We start from the raw sequence: 19965 nt of genomic DNA, 5'->3' as shown, positions 1-19965 counted from the left end.
CCCGTCCAAAGCGATCAACTTCTCATTAATTATGAACATAACCCTGTTAATTTATATGTTATGGTGCATTTCAAAGGATTTTTTTTCCTTTTCCCATTCTGATTAATTCTCAGTTAACAAAGAAAAAAAATCATAACTTTCCTCTTGGTGATACCCCGTCTAAAAGTACACGAGTTAGAATTGACAGACCTTATTGAAAATATTTCGACACAAGAAAGATACAGCAAGAACTTACTACTATTATGACATAAAATAAACACATTTTCCTAATTTCTAAAAGTATGAGAGCGAAGGTGATTGAATAAGCGGTCGAATAACCTTGCTAAATGTGATAAAACAAACTTTACACCATTCTCCACTAAGTAAAAAGATCTATCATGAATTGTATGTCAAGTTTCCAGGGAAAACACTTGTCTTTGTCGACCGTGCCCCAATTAAGTCCCCTGATGCACCCTCCAAATGACCGGCAACTTGCACCTTTCTGATTTCAGCACCACGGATAGCGACAATAACGTTCTGTCTAAACTCGAAAGGCTCATGAACTTTGTTTATTTTGGCTTATTAACAACTGTACATTTCAACTCAACTCCAAACCGATAAAGAAAAATCACATCTTTAAATAGTTTGTGGAGTTAGTACTAACATATTCCACTTAAAAACAACAACAACAATAAGCAAACAAAACATGGAGATTACCCAAGGCATGGATTTATGCATTGCATTGTTTTTGCTAATTTCTTACCTTCTCTTTGGTAAAATTTCATGGACTCACCTTTTCTTTGGTAGGTAAAGTCTGAGTCCTGGTAAAAGTGTCTCCTCCGTTAATACTGATCAGTTCTCCATCTACAGGTGGAAACGAGGCGGGGAAAACCACCACGTCACTCTTGAGCGTGTCTGAGCTGAAACATACGTCATACTGCTGAGTAGCTTTAGAGTAAGACCAGCTCCCGTCAGGGTGGGTGGTGATCATGGGGGCGCTGTACCTGCTGAAAGCGCCGTCTGTCCTGTGGCATCTGACTGCTATTAAAGTGATGAGGCTGAGCAGAAAGATGACGGACACCGACACAATGGCGATCAGCAGGTACAGGTTCAAATCCGAGAAGCTATCCTCCTTTACAGGCACATGTCTGAACTGAGTCTGGATTTCAGCCGTGCTTTCAACCACCACCACATCAATAGACACAGTAGCTGACAGGGAGGGTTCTCCGTTATCAGAGACCAAGACCACCAAGGGGTGAGTTTTGAGGTCATTGTCACTCATTCTCCTCTTAGTCCTGATCTCCCCGGTGCTGGTTCCGATCCTGAACAGGTTGTTTCCTTTGGGCTCAGACAGGTGATAAGAAAGCAGCGCATTGTATCCAGAGTCTGCGTCTACAGCCCTGATCTTTGCCACAAAGTATCCCGCTTCAGCAGAATAGGGGATGCTCTCACTGTTAACGGAGCCGTGCTCAGAATATGGCGCGAGAATCGTGGGACTGTTGTCATTTTCATCCAGGATTAAAACGTTGACAGTGACGTTGCTGCTGAGCGGAGGAACACCAGAGTCTGTGGCCTGAACTTTAAACTGGAATGTTTTTAACTCCTCGTAGTTAAAAGACTGCAGGCTGATTATATCTCCAGTCTCAGAGTTGATGTTAATCATTGTAGGAAACGGTAGTGAGTCACTGCTGCTTTGTAAAAAAGAATAGCTCACTTGACCATTTTTATCGACATCAGCATCAGTTGCAGTCAGAGTTTTAATGACTGCTCCTACTGGACTGTTTTCTTTAACATAAATATTAAGTATCGGATCAGAGAAGCGAGGCGAGTTGTCATTGACATCAGAAACGTGAACACTAATTATGCTGGTGCTGGAGAGAGGAGGAGCTCCTTCATCAGTTGCTATTATAGTAACATTGTACTCGTTTGTAGTTTCTCTGTCAAGCGGACCAGTAACCACTAAAGAGTAATAATTTCTATAGTTTGTGTCCAGTTTAAATGGAGTCTCATTTGCAATCACAGCTTTCACTGCCCCGTTATTCCCACCATCTTTATCCAAAACCGAGACAAGTGCAATGGCTGCACCTACTTCCGCGTCTTCTTTCACTGTATTTAGTAGTGACGTTACCGTGATCTCAGGAGCGTTGTCATTTAGATCCAGCACTTCTACCAACACTTTACAATGAGCAGACATCGGAGGCTGACCCTTGTCAGTCGCCTCAGCATGAATCTCAAATGCAGGATTTTCTTCGTAATCGATTTTACCTTTAATTGAAATCGCTCCCGTTTTAGAGTCTATTTGAAATACATTTAAAACATGATCCTGACCTTTACTTCTAAAAGAATATTCAGTTTCAGCATTTAATCCGTCATCTGCGTCTGTTGCATTTAAAAATATAATTGTTTTACCCATTGGTAGATTTTCATGAATCTGTGTTTTATACAAAGCCCTACTGAAAACCGGAGCGTTGTCATTATTGTCTAAGACATTTATAATGATTTGCAATGTTCCTGACTTGGATGGGTTTCCGCTGTCGACAGCAGTCACTGTAAGATTAACAGTAGGTTGTGTTTCTCGGTCTAGAGCTTTCTGTAGCACCAGCTCGGCAGACACACTATCCCTTCCTTTGTGGACCTCTAAAGAAAAGTAATCATTTTGACTCAACTTGTATGAACTAACGTCATTCTTTCCAACGTCAAGATCCGATGCCCCTATAAATCCAAATTTCCCCCCTGGCACAGTACTTTCCGCAATATTAAGATACTGCAAATTCTCAGGAAAATGTGGCACATTATCATTAATATCGACTACATTTACATCTAAACGATAAAGCTTCAGTGGATTGTTGATCACGGCCTCTACGCTAATAGTACATATTGCAGCTTTTGCGCAAAGCTCCTCACGGTCGATTCTTTCACTGACATAGAGACTACCCGTTTTCAAATTTATATCGAAATAATTTCTCTTTGATCCGCTAACAATCTGAAACATACGCGTCCTCAAGTCATGCACGTTAAGATTTAGATCTTTAGCGAGATTTCCCACAGTAGTCCCCGGGTTTACCTCCTCTGATACAGAGTAAGAGAGCTGCCCAGTCACCACTTGCCAGCAGCAATCCAAAAGAACAACGACTACATAAATCCCAAAAGAACTGCGTATCCTCCCTGTCGACATTTTCTATCCTGTGCGAGCACAGCATATGGATCGTAGTCTTCAAGGTGAAATTAGAGTGGCAGAATCCAGATTTCCGTGTATATAAGAAGTAAAGGACAAAGCGATGATCGCACAATGTATTCTCATACTGCCCCTCTTGTAACAAAGCCTTGCAAAGCATCATCGTCACCATCATCTAAATCTAGGAGGAGCTTCGAACAACCAACAGCACTATGAAAATGTGATGGTCTACAATGTCCCCATGTGGTCATTTAAAAATACTACATTATCACAAAACAATCTCATAAGTTCGTTTAAGCCTTCAAGATAAATGCATCAAGATGCCAATCTGGTAATGGCAAATAATGTCAAGCTCCCTTATATATTTATTTAAAGACAGGTGTAGCATATATATAAACCAAATTGAATTAAAACTTGCCTTATCTCCTTTTCACAAAACATGAAAATATGAGCAAATATGAATAATACAATTGTCAAGGCGTATATCAGCTTAATGTGCTATCTGTCTATCCTTTGAGTAACCAGAGACAAAGAGCAATGCACATATCAGAAATGTGACTTAATTATTATTATAATTATTGCGGCCTTCAGATCACATTTTTATATATGCTAGAATGCCTACACCAGCACCATGGACAACTACATGAACGCACTGCTGTCCAAATGATGGATATTATTAAATTGGCACAACTAAACGTTTTAAAGCTGAAGCATATATATATTTGGAATCTAGTTTAAGTCAGAAGATACACCATGCTAAGATAAGAAAAAATGGTACCGTTTAATCTGCAATGACGAGGAATGACAATATGCAAGTATTTTAAAATTTCATGGACTCACCTTTTCTTTGGTAGGTAAAGTCTGAGTCCTGGTAAAAGTGTCTCCTTCGTTAATACTGATCAATTCTGCATCTACAGGTGGAAACGAGGCGGGGAAAACCACCACGTCACTCTTGAGCGTGTCTGAGCTGAAACACACATCATACTGCTGAGTAGCTTTAGAGTAAGACCAGCTCCCGTCAGGGTGGGTGGTGATCATGGGGGCGCTGTACCTGCTGAAAGTGCCATCTGTCCTGTGGCATCTGACTGCTATTAAAGTGATGAGGCTGAGCAGAAAGAAGACGGACACCGACACAATGGCGATCAGCAGATACAGGTTCAAATCCGAGAAGCTGTCCTCCTTTACAGGCACATGTCTGAACGGAGTCTGGATTTCAGCCGTGCTTTCAACCACCACCACATCAATAGACACAGTAGTTGACAGGGAGGGTTCTCCGTTATCAGAGACCAAGATCACCAAGGGGTGAGTTTTGAGGTCATTGTCACTCATTCTCCTCCTAGTCCTGATCTCCCCGGTGCTGGTTCCGATCCTGAACAAGTTGTTTCCTTTGGGCTCAGACAGGTGATAAGAAAGCAGTGCATTGTATCCAGAGTCCGCGTCTACAGCCCTGATCTTTGCCACAAAGTATCCCGCTTCAGCAGAATAGGGGATGCTCTCACTGTTAACGGAGCCGTGCTCAGAATATGGCGCGAGAATCGTGGGACTGTTGTCATTTTCATCCAGGATTAAAACGTTGACAGTGACGTTGCTGCTGAGCGGAGGAACACCAGAGTCTGTGGCCTGAACTTTAAACTGGAATGTTTTTAACTCCTCGTAGTTAAAAGACTGCAGGCTGATTATATCTCCTGTCTCTGAGTTGATATTAATCATTGTAGGAAACGGTAGTGAGTCACTGCTGCTTTTTAAAAAAGAATAGCTCACTTGACCATTTTTATCGACATCAGCATCAGTTGCAGTCAGAGTTTTAATGACTGCTCCTACTGGACTGTTTTCTTTAACATAAATATTAAGTATCGGATCAGAGAAGCGAGGCGAGTTGTCATTGACATCAGAAACGTGAACACTAATTATGCTGGTGCTGGAGAGAGGAGGAGCTCCTTCATCAGTTGCTATTATAGTAACATTGTACTCGTCTGTAGTTTCTCTGTCAAGCGGACCAGTAACCACTAAAGAGTAATAATTTCTATAGTTTGTGTCCAGTTTAAATGGAGTCTCATTTGCAATCACAGCTTTCACTGCCCCGTTATTCCCACCATCTTTATCCAAAACCGAGACAAGTGCAATGGCTGCACCTACTTCCGCGTCTTCTTTCACTGTATTTAGTAGTGACGTTACCGTGATCTCAGGAGCGTTGTCATTTAGATCCAGCACTTCTACCAACACTTTACAATGAGCAGACATCGGAGGCTGGCCTTTGTCAGTGGCCTCAGCATGAATCTCAAATGCAGAACTTTCTTCGTAATCGATTTTACCTTTAATTGAAATCGCTCCCGTTTTAGAGTCTATTTGAAATACATTTAAAACATGATCCTGACCTTTACTTCTAAAAGAATATTCAGTTTCAGCATTTAATCCGTCATCTGCGTCTGTTGCATTTAAAAATATAATTGTTTTACCCATTGGTAGATTTTCATGAATCTGTGTTTTATACAAAGCGCTACTGAAAACCGGAGCGTTGTCATTAATGTCTAAGACATTTACAATGATTTGCAATGTTCCTGACTTGGGTGGGTTTCCGCTGTCGATAGCAGTCACGGTAAGATTAACAGTAGGTTGTATTTCTCGGTCTAGAGCTTTCTGTAGCACCAGCTCGGCAGACACACTATCCCTTCCTTTGTGGACCTCTAAAGAAAAGTAATCATTTTGACTCAACTTGTATGAACTAACGTCATTCTTTCCAACGTCAAGATCCGATGCCCCTATAAATCCAAATTTCCCCCCTGGCACAGTACTTTCCGCAATATTAAGATACTGCAAATTCTCAGGAAAATGTGGCACATTATCATTAATATCGACTACATTTACATCTAAACGATAAAGCTTCAGTGGATTGTTGATCACGGCCTCTACGCTAATAGTACATATTGCAGCTTTTGCGCAAAGCTCCTCACGGTCGATTCTTTCACTGACATAGAGACTACCCGTTTTCAAATTTATATCGAAATAATTTCTCTTTGATCCGCTAACAATCTGAAACATACGCGTCCTCAAGTCATGCACGTTAAGATTTAGATCTTTAGCGAGATTTCCCACAGTAGTCCCCGGGTTTACCTCCTCTGATACAGAGTAAGAGAGCTGCCCAGTCACCACTTGCCAGCAGCAATCCAAAAGAACAACGACTACATAAATCCCAAAAGAACTGCGTATCCTCCCTGTCGACATTTTCTATCCTGTGCGAGCACAGCATATGGATCGTAGTCTTCAAGGTGAAATTAGAGTGGCAGAATCCAGATTTCCGTGTATATAAGAAGTAAAGGACAAAGCGATGATCGCACAATGTATTCTCATACTGCCCCTCTTGTAACAAAGCCCTGCAAAGCATCATCGTCACCATCATCTAAATCTAGGAGGAGCTTCGAACAACCAACAGCACTATGAAAATGTGATGGTCTACAATGTCCCCATGTGGTCATTTAAAAATACTACATTATCACAAAACAATCTCATAAGTTCGTTTAAGCCTTCAAGATAAATGCATCAAGATGCCAATCTGGTAATGGCAAATAATGTCCAGCTCCCTTATATATTTATTTAAAGACAGGTGTAGCATATATATAAACCAAATTGAATTAAAACTTGCCTTATCTCCTTTTCACAAAACATGAAAATATGAGCAAATATGAATAATACAATTGTCAAGGCGTATATCAGCTTAATGTGCTATCTGTCTATCCTTTGAGTAACCAGAGACAAAGAGCAATGCACATATCAGAAATGTGACTTAATTATTATTATAATTGTTGCGGCATTCAGATCACATTTTTATATATGCTAGAATGCCTACACCAGCACCATGGACAGCTACATGAACGCACTGCTGTCCAAATGATGGATATTATTAAATTGGCACAACTAAACGTTTTAAAGCTGAAGCATATATATATTTGGAATCTAGTTTAAATCAGAAGATACACCATGCTAAGATAAGAAAAAATGGTACCGTTTAATCTGCAATGACGAGGAATGACAATATGCAAGTATTTTAAAATTTCATGGACTCACCTTTTCTTTGGTAGGTAAAGTCTGAGTCCTGGTAAAAGTGTCTCCTTCGTTAATACTGATCAGTTCTGCATCTACAGGTGGAATCGAGGCGGGGAAAACCACTACGTCACTCTTGAGCGTGTCTGAGCTGAAACACACATCATACTGCTGAGTAGCTTTAGAGTAAGACCAGCTCCCGTCAGGGTGGGTGGTGATCATGGGGGCGCTGTACCTGCTGAAAGTGCCATCTGTCCTGTGGCATCTGACTGCTATTAAAGTGATGAGGCTGAGCAGAAAGAAGACGGACACCGACACAATGGCGATCAACAGATACAGGTTCAAATCCGAGAAGCTGTCCTCCTTTACAGGCACATGTCTGAACGGAGTCTGGATTTCAGCCGTGCTTTCAACCACCACCACATCAATAGACACAGTAGTTGACAGGGAGGGTTCTCCGTTATCAGAGACCAAGACCACCAAGGGGTGAGTTTTGAGGTCATTGTCACTCATTCTCCTCTTAGTCCTGATCTCCCCGGTGCTGGTTCCGATCCTGAACAAGTTGTTTCCTTTGGGCTCAGACAGGTGATAAGAAAGCAGCGCATTGTATCCAGAGTCTGCGTCTACAGCCCTGATCTTTGCCACAAAGTATCCCGCTTCAGCAGCGTAGGGGATGTTCTCACTATTAACGGAGCCATGCTCAGAATATGGCGCGAGAATCGTAGGACTGTTGTCATTTTGATCGAGGAGTAAAACGTTCACAGTCACGTTGCTGCTGAGCGGAGGAACACCAGAGTCTGTGGCCTGAACTTTAAACTGGAATGTTTTTAACTCCTCGTAGTTAAAAGACTGCAGGCTGATTATATCTCCTGTCTCCGAGTTGATATTAATCATTGTAGATAACAGCAGCTGGTTATTGCCAATTTTTAACAATGAATAGCTGATTTGGCTATTTTGGTCTATGTCTGCATCAGTTGCAGTCACTCTTTTAATGACTGCTCCCACTGGACTGTTCTCATTCACATAAACATCAATTACGGCCTCCGTGAACAGAGGTGCATTATCATTGACATCAGAAACGTGTATGGAAACTACACTTGTGCTGGTAAGTGGTGGAATCCCTTTGTCATTAGCGATTATATTGACATTGTAAATAGAGAATTTCTCCCTGTCCAGAGGTCCATCAACTAACAGCGAATAATAATTTTTGTAGTTAGTTTCGAGTTTGAATGGCGCTTTGTTTTTAATTTGGATCTCCACATCACCGTTTTTTCCACCGTCTTTATCGAGGACAGATACAAGTGCAACTGCGGTGCCTACAGGAGCATCCTCTTTTACCTTCCTATGTAATGACGTCACCGTGATCTCAGGAGCATTATCATTTAAGTCCACCACTTCTACCAGCACTTTACAGTGAGCGGACATCGGAGGATGCCCTTTATCACTGGCCACAACACGTACCTCAAAAGCCCTCCTCTCTTCAAAGTCTATTTTCCCTTTGACCTTAATGACACCAGTCTGAGGTTCAATTTCAAATATATCAAGTACGTGATCTTGGTCTTTGCTTCTCAGCGAATATACAATCTCACTGTTTAAACCCTCATCTGCATCAGTGGCGTTCACTGTGATTACCTTTAACCCCAGTGGAATGTTTTCTGGAATTTTTGTTTTATACAAGGATTCACTAAAGATCGGAATATTATCATTATTGTCTAATACATTAATAACGAGTTGCGAGGTGCCGGATTTCGGTGGGGTCCCTCCATCTACAGCTGTCAGTGTCATAGTGATGACTGCCTGCTTTTCTCGGTCTAAGGCTTTCTGCAGCACCAACTCAGCAGACACACGGTCACCTGCTTTGTGCACGGCCAACGAAAATTTTTCATTTTGGCTTAATTTGTAAGTGCTTACTCCGTTTTTCCCCATATCCGCATCAGTTGCTTCGGATAATTCAAATTTCACTCCAGGCAATGTGCTCTCTGCAATATATAAATTTTGCAGTTTGGTTGTAAACAAAGGAGCATTGTCGTTTACATCTAAGATCTCTACATCAATACGATAAAGCTTCAATGGGTTATTTATTACGGCTTCTACACTTACTGGACATTTTAGTTCCTCCGAGCAGAGCTCCTCTCTGTCTATTCTCTCACTGACATACAGAACACCAGTCTTTAGATTTACCTCGAAAAATTTTCTCTTTGATCCAGTAACGATTTGAAACATACGAGATTCCAACTCTTGTGAATTCAGGTTTAGATCCTTAGCGATATTCCCAACAGGAGTCCCCGGGTTTACCTCCTCTGAGATTGAATAGGAGAGCTGCCCAGCCACAGTCTGCCAGTAAACATCCAGTAAAAAAAGGCACAAATACATCCCAAAATAGCTCAATTTAAAGGGCGACATCTCTGTTCAATGTGAACAAAGCATAAATTTGAGCTCCAGTGGCATTCAGATATTTAGGAAAGAATGGACGATCAGGGAGCTTTTTGACTGTAGTATTCTGTTTGTTCCACCGTCGTTTGAGTCTTATAACAAAGACAGAAATCGTTCATATCGCTTGTAAACGGGAGGGGCCAAGTTCTATTAAAGAGCAGGGCTGTAACTAATGGACCAACAGCGACGCCACGTGGTGAAAAGAGCGCAATGCAGAGGCCAGTGAAAACAGTTGCTTCTCCTGCAGCCATCAGGTCACACCAAAGGTATCTGAAAAGCTTAACATCAGAAATCGGAACAACTCTTCTCTGCACCATGGACAACACCTGAATGAGTGTCCTTGTAGAAAGTGATAGTATCAAATACATCGCATCCCACGTTACTCTACCTTTTTCCACTAAACCTCTTTGTTCCATTCAATTTAAGAGTTATTTGTAGATTCTATTAACTACTAATGTGAGCTTAATAAACGGATAAAAAGTTGGAGGCTGCCTGAAATTTTTAGCATTCAGCCATGCCTATATAGCAATGTGTGAATTGCACCACAAGTTTTATCATGTCTACAAATTTGTATGTATTTTTTCCCTAAGAGTGCGTAAAAACAAACAAACAAGCAAGCAAACAAACAAAAACAGTAAAAAACAAACAAACAAACAAACCCTCCCTAAACCATAAAAAATAGTACAGTTTCTTCTTCTGCACCCACATCAATGGCTTCTTTATTTATCTTTTAATGAAATTTTCTTTTTCAGCCTTTTGGGCAATAAATATATTTAATCGTACCTATATTCTTCTGCACATATGAGCACAGGAGGGGGTGTCTGCTTCTCGTGTTGTATTTTTGGTGCATTTTAGTATTACTCCACATTTCCACAGAGACAGTAGTCATGAGCTTGTTTGTAATCCCAAGCCCTAGATTCAGAAACTCCTGCCCTATTTCCATTCCTCAGAAAACACGATTTGATTTGAAAATATTATCCCACAACTACAATCATCTGTCAGCCCCCACAGACAATATTAATAATAATAATGGCTCACATAGGATGATCTGTGTGTTCATTTTCCTAATGCATGTAATAGAAAACAGTAGGTAAAGTATAGAAGAGAGAGTATAGTGCTCTTGTGGTTTATTAACATACACAAGCAAATGCATACATATCCACCATCGCAATTATGCAACCCGTTATGAAATTCAATTATTCATGGTTTATTTTAGGGCCAGACTACACTACTTTGACTTTACAGGACTTCAGTCTGGATTATCATTCTCCTAAAGTCACCATGAAACACATATGAATGTTCCATAAATTTCACACTTGGTATTCTTTGCTGCCCAGTGAGAGGATGAACACCTTTTTTTTTCTTATTCTAAACAAACAATACATTTTTAAAAGAAACAAATCCATGGCTTCTGTAATTATGGAAAACCTAGTTCCACATAGATGAAACACAGTATATTAGCCAGCAGCTCTGAATACACCCCGGAATTAGTGGTGGGTTACTGAGCATATCCATAAGGCCATCCACACCTCTTCATTCGGTGATAGAGTTAATTAGGGAAACATGCAGAATGTTTAGTTCATCAAAACATAGTTGTTTAAACAGTAATGCAAAAATAACAATTGATTTTTAACACCTATACACCTAGACCAACCTCAAACAAACAAAATCAACCAAAAGCAAGTTAAACAGATAAGTTTTTAACTGCTTTTTAAAAGAAATGACTGAGTCCACAGTTCTCAAACTCAAAGGGAGTGAGTTCCAGAGTCTGGTCGCCACTGATACATACACTCTGTCACCTTTTGTTTTTAACCGTGTATGCTGGACAACCAACAAGCCCTGGTCACAAGACCTCAGGGACCCGCTGGGGCGATAACGAAGAAGAAGATCACTGATGTAAGTTGGAGCTACACCGTGCAGGTCCCTATAGGTCATGATTATAATCTTTAAATGGACCCTGAACTTGACAGGGAGCCATTGCAGTTGAATCAGCAGGGGAGTGGCATGGGAGCATTTGGGATACTTTGTCAGAAGCCTAGCAGCAGCATTTTGAACACCCTGCAGTCATTCCAGGAAGGCATTACTTAAGCAAGTAAACAAGGAATTACAATAATCTAAATGAGATGAAACAAAAGCATAAATAATCATTTCCAATTCGAAGTGTGACACAATGGGACTAAGCTTAGCAATATTTCTTAAATGGTAAAAACAAGAGCGAACCAAACATTTAACGTGCGTGTGCAGCGTCAGAGCTGGTTCCTAATGGAGGGTTTAATATAAGAAGCAAGAGGGCCTAGATTTTAACCACGAGGGGAACAAATTTCTCAGGAGCAAAGACAATGACTTCAGTTTTATCAGTATTTAGTTGAAGATAATTATCAGCCATCCAATCTCTGCTGGAATCTAAGCAGGATTTGAAGCTTTGAAGCTTAGAAACATCAGGTGGCCTAAAAGAGATATAAAGCTGAATATCATCTGCATTACAATGATATGAAATATTCGGAAAAGAGCTAAGAAGTTGAAGAAGAGGGACTAAATACAACAGAAACAGTAACAGTCCCAAGACAGAATGCTGTGGCACCCCATAGGCGAGAGAGGTGTGCGTTTGTTTTTAAAACCGATGCATGCATGCATTGATAAAAGTCATTCTTCCTCTGGGTATAATAATTGAAACTTCTGAATAATTAATAGTGATTAAACTGTTGTATAGAAAAATTTACATTATTTGCTACCTAAAATATGAGAGATGTTAAAAATAAGTCTAGTGGTTAAGTACACATGTACTTAACCTTCTTCTCTGTCTGTTGTTTGCCCATAACACGATAATGTTAGAGGTGAAACTAGAATCACCACTGGCAGTGTGATGAAAGGGTCAGATAAAGCAGTGAGAGGTAGGTGAAGGGAGGGGGTTGCAGGGGCGGAAGCAGTCAGCAGCACTGCTTTAGGTGTGTTCACTGCATTATTAAAGGGATACTACCACATACAGTACAGCCACCACATTGCCTGCATGTAATCATCTCATGCCTTCACACAGCCATCGGTTTTGTGTGCGTGTTTATGAGTAAGTGTGTGTGTGTGTCCTAAGGATGTATACTGTACTGTTGATCTGTGTGTGTGAGTAGATAGGGGAAGGGTGTGATCTAAACATGCTTCTAGGCGAGTCCTACCCCCACTTTTCCTCTCTCCCTCTGCACAGCTCTCATCTCCATAGCAACGCCATCTTGGGCACAGGCATGAATGCATATGTGAACACACACACACACACTAACGCAGTAGCCTGTGTGTTTAGCTTTCAGAATGCGTCAGATAGCACAAAAATGACAAATTAGATTTCATATCTACTTCCACATTTTATCTGCTTGTGCCCCCCCCACACACACACACACACAAACTCACTCAAGCACACACAAACCATACTCTTGCGCATACCTCACCAGACTGTGCAGGGCTGCAGTTGTAATTGGTAATGTAGCACTGCAGCGGCACATTCACTGTCACAGCACTTTTACAGAAGTGTCTGCTTCTCTTTCCACCCCCCACAAACCCTCAGAGAGCCTGACCTTTGCATTCAGCCATGCACATCCTACCTTCTTGGTGCCAGGCCTCTGGAGACCTCAAACACACACACATAGTCCCTCCTGCCATTTGCACATTACATCCTTTTCATATGATGAGATACTAATGTCATAGTGGGGTTTTTATGTGGCATGTATCTCATCATGACACAAGAGGGCAACCTACTCCTTGTGTATAAGTACTACTATATTATGCTTTTTACTTTTCAAATCCTTTTCACTTTGTGCACTTTATGCACTGGGCCCATTTAATATGCAGTGTCTGCTTATTGTCAGAAAAGCAGGCGTGATATGAATTATCCAGCACTTGACTATTGCAATAGAGTAATATAATACAATAATGGAAAAATTACTTTTCAATGATCTTATATGCATTTTAGCTCTGACATATGCAGATGTAAATTCACTATATAGAATAATATCCACTTACTAGAGAACTGTGCATACAATTATGTGCATATCAGCGTAACTGTAATAACATCTATGTACTGGAAAGCTGGGCATGCAATCAGCTGTTTACCTTCTTACACAATTTGTGAAATAATCTATGACTAATATAATAAAGAGAGGAAGGATGCAAGAAAAGATGAATCACTCCTAGTTTTAAAACCAACTACCACTTAATCATTTATTTCCAAATCTGTGCCTGCCTTCACTGGTTTCTGGACTAAGTAGGACAGGGGCGGGTCCGCGGAAACATGAGCAAGATCAAAACCGGGACACAGCAATATGGAGCATGCCCAAACATACGCATGCACACAGCCCTGAGAGGCACACCAACACAATAGAACACAGTGTTCACTCATTTGGAAAACAATGGCACAATGCCCAAAAATCACATAATTAGTTACTCTACTGTAAAACAACATACAGGAGCAACATCCTGCCACTGCTACAGTGTGATTATTGTGTGTCATGATTTATCACAGACTTGCTGGGGAAATAAAACAGTATAGTGACCTATCAACTAAGTAAATATTAAACATAATCATAATCATAATCATCATACTTTATTAATCCCTAAGGATTAAGGATCCCATATACTATTTAGTATTTAGAAAACATTTTCCATATAGTGTATTTTGCTTTAAAATGTAAAAAAAAACTTCACTCTTCATTTTATGTTTTAATGTATTCAACAATTTATTTACACTAGCAATGTTTTCATTTAGTGTAAGAACCTCCATAAGTTTGATCAGTTAGGAAATGATCACTAATGTGCAGAGCAGGGCTGATCAAAGACGATGTGTTATTGAATCTGTGATACTGTATCTAATTATCACAGATTCACAAGCATCTGCACAGCATGAATGGCAACATTGCAGTCTGGAGTTCAAATACATGAAGGGCTGATCAGGCTCTGTGTGGTTTGTGTGGTTTGTGTGAGAGAGGTGTGAGAGTGAGAAATATAAAAGGTATGAGAGACAGCATGAATTCCATTCACATATAGTTCAGCATTGTGACTCAAATTTTAAAATGTGTAATTCAGCAACTGGTTGTGCAAGCAGAAAAACAGCCATGGATTACTTTGCAAAAACAGAGCATCAATCAAAGCTGTCAATAAACAGGAGCTTCAACAGGCTTTGGTAACAGCAAAGGTAGCACAGAAATCTGATTGGTCACTGTGGCTGAAATGGACAGTGATTGGCTCAGTATTGTGCCTAGCAACAAAGGCAGTGTTATAGAAAGCACCCAGAATTGATTTACTATCTCCCTTCTGGTACCCATGGTGACGCAGATGCAGCCCCTGTCTATGCCCCACCCTGCCTCCCCCTCTACCTCCACCACACCCTTCTTTATGAGCAGTCAGTACATAAGCCAAGGACAAGGCATTTAAACACAACCATATAAACTAAAAAAAAAAGGATTGTGTTTGATTAAAAATCATATTTTGTTTCACACTGTCCACAGTGATACATTAAATTCAACCATGGAGTGTAACATAGAGCACAGAAAGCATCTGGTACAGTCTGTCTCTGTCATCTCCTCCTCTTTTCTTTTTTTCTCCCTCACTCACACACTGAAATAGCTTGACTCAAACAATTCTCAGTGGGATTAAGAATAAATCTAGCTTTATATGCATGGATAACCTAGATTTGTCAATCAAACAGTTCACTGGGGAATAGGTCAGTGTACTGCTTTTGGTATGGCTGGAAATTGGGGACAGACCTGCTATCTGCAGATCAATACTGCATGAGAAACTCAGTAAAAAATAGCATTCAATATACTACCACATGCAGAGTGGTAACACGTTAAATAATTGAATGCATTGATATTTAGACAGGCTGGTAATATCCACTTGTTGCCACAAGGGGGAGCCTTTTAAAAAATCACTCTCTTTGTTCTCCATTGCAGTTTCCATATCCACAGACAGACATAGACTGATATCAGAGGCAGGCAAAGATATAAAGCCTTAAATTAGATTAGCACCGTCACACACTTCCAAAATTGTATCAGTGCTAAAGATACACTAACAGGCTGTGTGTCTACTACACATTTCCTCTGCCTGCGGAAATTAAAATGTCAACTGTCCCAGATGGGAAAGAAGATGCCGATGTCAGCTACTGAGTCTAACAATACCTGCACAATCTCATCCAGCCTGATACATATCAAAACAAAGAAAAGGGAGAAGAAAACAGAGAAATTCTTCTATCATTTACAAATCAAAACAAGTAAAGATTATGCAGAATATATGGCAAGCATCGGACATTTCTACTGTACACAATTTACACACAAAGAGCTGCAAGGCATAATTTATCCATACTTAAATGTGTCATATATATTTTACACACACATTACACCTGCACACCATTTCAGCTTTGTGTAATATCTATTTTTACGTTCTTAATAGCCATGCAGCATGAAACATGCATCATTCAGAGGCGCATTCGAAGGGCAGAGCTTCGGTGGAAGAGCATAAAAAAAGAATGAATTATAGAGGAGAGCGCTGGCCTGCAGAGAATCTGACACTGAGAAATGACTGAGATGGTTCTGTGAGGTTGCTCCACTTTCCACAGAAATGAAGATAACTATTTATAAAAATAATAACTTGCCTACAAATCGTTTAAGCATACTTCCGTTTACCGAGAATAACAAACACCAATTTCCACTCTCATTAACATCAAAACTTAAACATCTACTTGTGCAGCAGCAAAAATAATGTTCCTTCTTAAGATGTGATGATAGGGATATAAATGATCTGCTCTAAGTGTCACATATTGTTTGAGTGTTCATGTTAGTTTGCATGCATGTGTGTTTTTGGCTGAGGAGTGTTAAACAGTGAGGGAAGAAAAAACCTATTGCCACTTGCTAGTTTAATGTTTCCCCACATGTTTTCTGTCTAAGACTCACTGATACATGACTGCTGACATAAATGCCACCTTCATTATTGTTATGGCATTCTGCTTTAGTGTTACTCAATTCAGTTGCCTTTTTGAAACTGTGTTTTTTTATATATGTGGCTATTGTTTTTTTAATATGTCAGGCCCTTTTTGTCAGATTAAATATCAACAACATGCCTCTGTATTGTTCAGCACAATCCAACAGCAACACAAACTACAGCTTCTTACAGACTGTAAAGTTGAATTCACAGTCCTCTCATACCATATGTTTAGCATACAATATATGCAGCTTTAAAAAATAATTCAATGGGACAGATCTTTTTAAGTGGGTATAAGCATGCAAAGTTTAAAGTCAAGGACAAAGCAAATACATAACAGATTAAAGAAAACAACATGGTGGCAGCATGGTGGCATGGTGATTAGCACTGTTGCCTCACAGCAAGAAGGTCTGAGTTTTATTCCACCACCTGGCCAGGGCCTTTCTGTCTGAAGTTTGCATGTTCTTCCTGTGTTTGTGCGGGTTCTCTCTGGCTACTCCGGCTTCCTCCCATCGTCCAAAGACATGCAGTTAGTGAGGTTGGGTTAGATGGGGATGTCAGCTACTGACAGCTAGAATTACATAACTGGTAATTCTAAATTGCCGAAAGGTGTGAATGTGAGTGGGAATGGTTGTCTATCTCTATGTGTTAGCCCTGCGAAAGATTGGTGACCTGTCCAGTGTGTACCCTGCCTCTCCCCCCATGGTAGTTGGGATGGGCTCCAGCCACAGCCCTGACAAGGATAAGCGGAAGAGAATGGATGCATGAATAATACTACTACTACTACTACTACTACTAATAATAATAATAGCAATAATAATAATAATAATAATAATAATGATAATAATAATAATAATAATAATAATGCTGTCTAGCCATTAGCCTGAAGTTTAAAGCTGAGTGAAATCCTAGGTTATTTTATGCGCTGCTGTCTTTCAAAGCTGCTCTTCATGGCATCGTTAAGATGATTCCACCTAATCATATTGGAGGACCAACATAGTAGAATTATTACTTTACATACTTTACAGAAGCCCTAATCCAACACAAATGGGGATAGTGACAGTTATAGCAGATGAAAAAATGCTTGGATAGGAATTCTCTTTTGAAAACACCTAAAGCAACAGCAGCAATATTTTGGCACTTTTAAACATTTGGCATGACAAACTGCCAAAAGTACAGCTTTTTATATAATGCAAGGAGATCTAACATGATGCTTTCACAAAGGTCATGTGTTGCAGGTTTACACTGAATTGTTTCTAATATACTGCTTACAAAGTACTGAGTATTTTTATGCCATTTCACAATTTCTGTCTATTTCTATCATTATTCTATTAGAAGCATTATCACTATAATTCATTACTTTAGTTCTCTGCTCTAGGACAAAGCAAAGTGACAAAAATCGGGCAGTAAAGGGCTTAGGGAGAAATTACACTCCAGCCTTATCATGAGCACCTCATTTATAGCAGTCTGTTAACAAGCAAAATAAACACATTTTGTTATGTTGGTATCACGTTTTTTTTTTTTTTTTGTCTCTGCACAACTTTGCTCCCCTCATTCCCATTAAGCAGATTCTCACTTCATTATCTGTAATGCGATGCATAGATTATCTGGCCCAGTATCTACTGTGAGTTTTGGTCTGCATAAAAGACTGAGTTCATCTGTTTGCTAAATCCCTTTCTACCTGATCTCACTATCTACTATAAAATCAAGCCTTAACGTAATTTGACACACTATCAGCATTGAAGCAGAGGTACACAGTAACACTCTTTTTGAAACTAATGGTACGTCTCAATTATGTGGTACTGCAATTATAATATAATATAAATAAGAAATTTATTGCACTAGCCCTTGTACAGCTGCTGTTGCTCAGTTTGTGAGATTAATGTTTTAAAGGCCCTTAGGCTCATAGTCTCTGAATGAGTGACATGCTTTTGTGACTAAAAACAAAATAATGAGAAAGGTAATGTCTGACTGAACACAACACTTATACCAATCATTTTGATAAAATGTAAATAGCAAAAAGCATGAAAAAGCATGAAACAAATGTAATTAATAAATTCTGATAGCCATTTCCCCCAAATAAGGGATAGCTGTAGGTTTATGACCCACAAAATAATAAATGAAACACATTATTGTTAAATGTATTGTTTCCTGAAAACAGGAAAAATAGTAATTGTGAACAGCATAATGATTATTTATGCAGACCGCGAACAAACCGAAGAAATAATGCGATGACCAAAATATTCCCTAACATTAACCAAAATACCCATCCTTACCTTAAATCTAACAAAATTGAATAGCAATATGCAAATTCTAAGAACATTGTTCATGTAATCCCATCCTTCATCCTCCTGTATAAGAAGTATTTAACTCAAGTCAACAGCAACAAGCTGAAAAAATGTTACTTTGGATTCATATGCAGGCAAAATTATTAATATTTTTCCTCTAGGACCTCTGGCTTTGAAAAACAACACTAGACTTGGCTATGCTTCACGTGTCCCTACTACAGCCATAGGGAAGAGAGAGAAAAAGGTTTTCTAACAAACTCAGCTCATAGCTCCAGTTTATTGAGAAAGAGGAGGTAGAGTTGAGAAAAGAGGCCACCTATGTTTTCAGCGGCAAGGAAGGATTGTATAGCTTCAACTAAGCTTTGTAATAGCAGTTAGCAACCAAGTCAAACCAAAACGAACACCAGGCTGAGCAAAAAAACAGAGAACTGGGGGATAACAAAAGAAAGAGTAAACAAGCTTACAAAATGTGTCAGCCATTTTCTGTGAGCCTGCAGTTGCACAAAGCGACAGGAGAGGGCATAAGAAAGAGTATCAGCAAAAAGAAATCAGGATGCGTAGGAGGAGGAGGAGAAGAGATTCTTTGTTTAAGAAATGAAATGAAGAAATATGAAGACAAATACACTGATTGAAGAATCGAGCAAGAAATGGCAAGGAAATGAGGGAGAGATGAAGATGAGAAGGAAAGCACATGAGGCTGAGAAAAGTGGGGTAGTAATCAAGAGAACAAAGATTGGGGAAAGGGGGGGGGGAGCAGTCAGTAGGAGGAGAGCGTGTGGTATGAGCCACAGCATCATCATCTTCCACACCCTTGTGTCATTGTTTTATTCATACACTACTAGATTTGATTGTGGGAAACAGAGAAAGGTCTAGGAATGAACAGACATGTAAACACAAAAACACAGCTCTGTGTGTGTGTGTGTATGTTTGTCTGTGTGCCTGTGTGACTACAGGGAATGTCATAGCCTATCATCTTTCTAATATCATGTTAAAATAATACTAGCACCAACCCTAAATGCCCACATTCCTGATTCATTTTTTATGACAGATGGTTCATCCTGAAATAAACCCAGCAGACCAACTTCGCAAAATGAAAAG

The 19965-nt window shown here is 39.8% G+C and overlaps 1 protein-coding gene and 3 pseudogenes across 19 annotated transcripts in view; all 4 read right to left on the bottom strand.

The window, feature by feature from the left end:
• The window catches only part of LOC146717655 (protocadherin alpha-C2-like), a 214921-nt gene that overhangs the window by 109901 nt on the left and 85055 nt on the right, over positions 1–19965 (bottom strand). The window lies entirely within an intron of this gene.
• On the bottom strand, positions 720–3468 carry LOC146717662 (protocadherin alpha-3 pseudogene; annotated as a pseudogene).
• LOC146717661 (protocadherin alpha-3 pseudogene) lies at positions 3927–6691 on the bottom strand (annotated as a pseudogene).
• Positions 7087–10002, bottom strand: LOC146717660 (protocadherin alpha-3 pseudogene; annotated as a pseudogene).

This window comes from Copadichromis virginalis, linkage group LG2 (assembly GCF_057382275.1).
Source record: "Copadichromis virginalis isolate Kocher_CV1m ecotype Utaka linkage group LG2, C_Virginalis_male_GT1.1, whole genome shotgun sequence".
Classification (NCBI taxonomy): domain Eukaryota; kingdom Metazoa; phylum Chordata; class Actinopteri; order Cichliformes; family Cichlidae; genus Copadichromis; species Copadichromis virginalis.
This window is presented reverse-complemented; position numbering and strand designations above follow the sequence as displayed.